Source organism: Adiantum capillus-veneris, chromosome 6, assembly GCF_014529385.1.
Source record: "Adiantum capillus-veneris isolate H3 chromosome 6, ASM1452938v2, whole genome shotgun sequence".
In the NCBI taxonomy this organism is placed as follows: domain Eukaryota; kingdom Viridiplantae; phylum Streptophyta; class Polypodiopsida; order Polypodiales; family Pteridaceae; genus Adiantum; species Adiantum capillus-veneris.
The window spans coordinates 98503877-98509876 of NC_140936.1; positions in this window are offsets into that span (position 1 = coordinate 98503877).

The following is a 6000-nucleotide window of genomic DNA, read 5'->3' on the forward strand; positions in this document are numbered from 1 at the left end:
CTTGACCTTTGGCACTATTAGCCTCTAGTTAGGTCTACTAGTATGTATATGTATCTACATGTTTGTGTGCTAATATACTTGTGTATATATTTATAGATGAGTGGGTAGGGTGGAAAGATTTATCTTATATTTCTCTTTGTAATGTAGATGTCAAACGAGAGACCAACTAGTGGGAAGCAGCCAACTGGCTCTTCTTTTGGTTGGTTCACATCCAGGTGGGCTCCCACCCGGGGTAGACATCGCCTCTATTGAACCCGAGTCTTGAGTCGGTGAGAACAAACAAAAAAATAAAGGATGTTTCTGGCTAGTTAACCTAAACCATAAGTGTCATAGGTTTTTGTTATTTGCAGGCATGGCCATCCTACACCTACCCTTCTCAAGTTCCTTCACCAGTCGTAGATCCAGACCTACAGTGGTCTCTCTCTTTACGAGGCCAGTACCTCTGAGAGACATAGAATTTGTTTGGTTGCTACACTCCGCAGCAGCTTGCGACCTACGGTACTTCTCCGCAGACTACACCATGGGGGAGTTAGGGAGGGCCTCCTTACCTACAGAGCCTCGCATCAACGACACCTCAATATACATCCCCTTCTTATCTTCCTACTCCCATTCCATTGCACGGTCCTACTCCCCTTGCATTGCAGGGTCCCAATCCCATGGCATCATAGGGTCCTACGCCTCTCCATTCCACTTCTGCTTTGCCAGAACATCGTCGACAAACTTCCTCTAGCAGCGTGCGTCGACGCTCGTCTCAAGGTAGCGAGCACCGTGAGAGATGAAGCGGCATCAGATCTTGTGGTTTTGCCTATTTTGGTAGTGGTGGGGGAACAGAGTCCTCACTTTCAGAGCATGTCTCCTCTGACGGAGAGGATGAGGATACTGACGCACCCGTGCCAGACACGCATGGGCACTACTATAGGGTTTAGAGACCAACTGCCCGATCATGCACGTTACATTGAGGATGCTCTATTAGCTAGATTTGTAAATGTCCCTGATCAACGTTTTTTCCAACAGTGGTTGGAGGGCTACATAAAGACATTTTTGAAAAACAAGCAGTCCAGTGTGCGGCGTGTAGCAGCCAACCAGGTCAGAGATCCATACAGGAGTTACTGCGGTGGCAACATGGTAGACGCGGAGTGGGAGTGGCAATTCAAGAAAAGAGCGATCAAGCTACGACGGGCTCATCATACAGACAACAACGCGAGGCTCGCACAAGACAAACTCCCATGCACTTATGGCTCAGGAGGCAAGGGAGCTTGAAAGGACAAATATGTAAGATTGATTAAATTATAACGTCGATCAATGATTATAAACATTGTAATTGATGATTTGGTATTGTTATTGCTAACTTAGGAAAATATCACTCTCTCTCGACCAACCAGAGAGATGGTCAAGTATCAGGAGCGACATACAGAACTTGATACTTGGCGATGGTTGTTCGAAAACAACCACATCTCTTGCGAGCAATTCAACGCGATGGTTGGATCACTACAAGCGGTAAGTTTAAACAAGTAATTCTGCATCAATTGTTTTGAGCTTTTGGTAATTGTTTAATTTGGTTTGGGTTTATGTAGAGTCAAAGTGATCAAACATACATGCCTCTGAACGACGACGAGATAGAGGACGAGTAGATAGAAAAATATTTTGTCCAAAATTTTGTAGATTCGCAATGTGGCACTACAACTATTTACTTTTTATTGTAATTTTTTAAAATAGTTGATCTTTTGCATATTAAATTGTTAAGGTAAAGTAAACTCAATTTCAATTCTTTGGTATTTTTTATACTTTTCCAAAAAACAATTGATGTTTCATTGTTTTGCAGGTCAAAAATAAAGGTGCTCATTTGGGCCACCCAAAATTGGGTGGCCCAAATGAGCACCTTTTGTTTTTGAATTGACGGGTGTAGCGGAAATAAGCCCAGTAATAGATGTGGCAACTGTCACGGTAATATCAGTGGGTACATTGCCGCAACTATTACCGCACTTATTACTGAGAAACCACTACCACGTTCATAGCCGCGTTTATTGCTGCCCCTGCAAATTTTTCTCTCTCCTTTTTCCTTTGTTTTTTCATGACAATGCTAGCGGTTATAGACAACTCCTCTTATAGTGTGTGTTGATATTTACTTGGTATATATTTTTACTGGGACTGTTGGCCTAGGGTACTTTTAGTGAATAACTTGCTAAAATTCACTACGTGATTTTTGTAGGGTGGTACCTAACCCTTAGGTACTAAATGGGTAATGGGCGGGCTAACCAACTCTATAAATGATGTCGTCTTCTTCTTAACAGTGAGGTGGCTCCCTCCTGACGGGTCTATGATAATGCGTTCTTAAGTGCTCTGTGTGTGTGTGTGTGTGTGTGTGTGTGTGTGTGTGTGTGTACATGGCGGTGCTGCTACACTATCCCCCTTTTGAAGCCACGCCCGCTATATGACTAAGAAGGAAGGTGGCCACTTGCTCCAAAACCTATAAAAAGGTGAGCTTTACATGGTTACTTAGCATTAGTGGTTTGTGTATTTGGGAGAAGTGTCTGTACATTAGGACTGTGAGAATTTTACCTGCAAAGTGGTAGTGTTAAATGTTGGATCTATGGCAAAGGGCAAGAAAAAGCAGGTTATTGTGGAGTTGGCTGCTCCAACCCATTCTCATGTGACTTTTGGCATTGAAATGGACTGTTGTCCGAACTATTTGATGGTTGAGAGTATTCCTCATGCATATGTCGGTAGAGGCACTTGAATAGCTACTTCTGCTAAACTTTATCTCATGAGAGCTTGTAAAGCACAAGGGGCTTCATTTGGTTTTTCCCCTTATAAATGATTTCATCTTTGAAGATATGATTAGCTTGACCTTTCTTATTATTTATCTTTGAAAGCAATCTAGCTGGGTGACATCTATAACATGTGGGATACCCATGCATCACCTGAATACGGTACCAATGCTAACTAAATGCTTTGTTGTTTCCATGGGTGCAGATGAGGGTTACCTTCTCAACTATGGTTTTCAAATTTCTTTGGCTTGAATATGCGGACTATTATCTCTCTGTCTCTCTCTCTCTCTCTCACTGTCTCTCTCTCTCTCTCTGTCTCTCTCTCTCTCTCTCTCACACACACACACACACACACACACACCCACACACCCACCCACACCCAAATCCTAAAAAATACCGAAATTGCCTCCACCAACTTTGTCTATTTTGAAGAAAAACTTAAAAGACCTCGTGGACACCACCAAGGATGAAATTGTGCATGAAGCCATTATGACAAACCATAAAGTCCTTGATCAAATCGATTTGCTTCAAACAGATTTGAAAAAATTGAAAGAGGGATCCATTGAAGAAAGCAAGTAATTAAGCTCACAATACAGTCTTGCAAATTCATAGATTCACGTAGAAAGAGGGTGAATCAGTGCACAAGAAAGAGGGTGAATCAGTGCACAAGGTGGAATTAATGTAAGGACCCCAGTAGCTAGAGACCCGAATCCTCCACCCAACCGCCCGTACTTATAGGCTCTTCGCCCTAGAATCCCCTTTCCACACTGCTAGCTGGCCCGTGGTCGGGGTCCGTGACCCCCCTTTAGGGTAGGGCCCTGCCCGTAGGACCTGTGTCCTGACATTACTCCCCCCTTTGGAAGAGTTTTCGTCCTTGAAAACACAAGTGGTGGTATCTTCATAAGAACACTAATGTTTTCCACCCTGGCTCCCTCATGGATCCAACGGTTTGTTGAATCGGAACCCGATTCATTGGGAGGTTCAATGAAATCAAGAATAACATCTTGATTTTTCACATTGTTGTCCCTGTACAACCGTCTTGGTTAACCGACCCATAACCAACATAATGTGAAGACTCCATTTAAAAATCACTTGAGTATGTTAAACGAGTTATCATAACTAAGAGGTGTCTAAATGCATACCAAGGTTTCAGACTTTCTAGAGGTACTTGAATGTGCAATATAACCTCGGCTCATCTTTCCATGAAAGTACTATGTTGACCAAGTCCTTGACTTGCTATGGTTTCTTGCCAGTAGCCAACCGCATCAAAATTGATGATTAAGGTTGATAACTTGAGAATAATAGGCAGAGACTAAAACTAGCCGTCCCACGGGTCCTACGGGCAGGGCCCTACCCTGAAGGGGGGTCACGGACCGTAGGACCCGTGTCCTGACAATTAAGGCTCAAGAGATTTGTCAACCAAGTTCTCTCCAAGAGTGGAACTATCTATGCAAGCACGATTTATGCTGATCTTTATCTAGAGAATGACACATGCAAGTCTTCAAAAGGATTCGCATATGATAAGGATCCTGGCACTAAATGAATTGATAAAAGAAGCTCGAGAGAAACACATGGAGTGAGGCCGGTACAACCTCCACCTTTTTTGTTTTGACTTTGAAGAAAGAAGGTATGAGATAAACAAGGAAATTGCAGTTCATTGTGAATAGCAACTTAGCTAGGTCAGAGCCTATTTACAGCCAAAAAGAAATACAAGAAGAAGCTCCTCAACTAGAGACATATCATCACAAAAGCTGTGATAACCACTTGGTCAAACAATGTCCTCAAACGGAGATCACTCAAGTAAATGCCTACTGTCATGACTATGGTGTCATTCACTAAATCCCTGAGTGTCAAAACAACCCAAACTGAGTCATGAAGATCACAACAAATGTCTCAAGAATCGTTCAGCTACCCAATAGCTTGGAAAACAAAAACGCCGTGCCAGTTCAAGTAGTTACGATAGTGCAAGTTCAAAAGGTAGCTAATGAGAAACCAAAGACAGAGAAAATGGAAACTGACGCAAGAACCAAAGACCGATGCACCTAGTCAAAAAACCAAGAGCAAATGGAATAGTTGGAAAGCTAGAAAGGCAAGGATGAAATCATGTAGGGAATGGGAGCAAAAATCCCTAGCTGAGGAGCTTACCCAAACTAAAGGGAAGATCAGACAAGATGAGGAAAGGGTTGCACCTTCTCTTACGCGGATGTCTCAACCTCCAGAAGAACCATTAATGGAAAGTGAGCCTAGAAGTTCTAGTTAGGAGTATGAGTCCTGGTAGAGAAAGTTAATGAACCCTTAGATGCCCTCTTAAAAGCCTATGATACATGGCTCAAAGAAAACCAAGCCCAAGAACAAAGGTGGATGACATATCCCTATGCAGAACTAGAAAAGCAAAGGCTTGAAATGTGCTAGAAAACGATTCAGCCAGCCCAAGCTTTAGTAGAACCACGAATGGGAATACCTAAGGATGTGTTCCTTGTCCCACCTACACCAATAATACCACCAAACTAGGAATAAATAGAGCTAGACCTTAATCACGAGCACAGAACAAAGCTCAAGGACCCAGCACTAGAACGAAGGATAGTGTTGAATACCATGGATAAATCTTCCAAGGGATTTCACCTTGCTATACCAGAGGATTGTAAAGAAATATATGGTCTTCACAAATTGTGGAAACAAGTCAGAGAGGCCAATGAAGTGAGTGAGCTAAGAAAATGAGTAAACCAAACTCGTGATGAAAGAGGAGTGTCTCTTCCACTAATAGAGGAAATTGAGACTGGATCTCAAATGAATCTAGAAGGGTGTGTGTAAGATCAGATGTATCCAGTTTTGGCAATTAGGTGGAAAGTGTGACACTCAAGGTGTTCAACACATTTGTCTACACCTCATATATTGGCATGGCCAATTAGGACTAAGATGCTATAGTATACCCTTGGAAAATGAAAAATTGCCAATTTATTAATCTTTGATAAATTTTGACCCTAAGATGTGAACTAAGAATAATCCAAAGGTTGCACATAAGTAAATGGATGAAAGATAAGTTTATGAAGCCTTACTGCACACAATATTTTTTCTATAGGCTCCTTGTACCACAAAATATACTATATATCAAATCCATGTGAAAATAATAATTATTTTATTTATTATAATTTTAGAAGAGCTGAATTTCATTTATTGTTATTCTATGTAAATTTTGCAAGAAGATCTATCAAAATTCAATAGTTAAAGTATG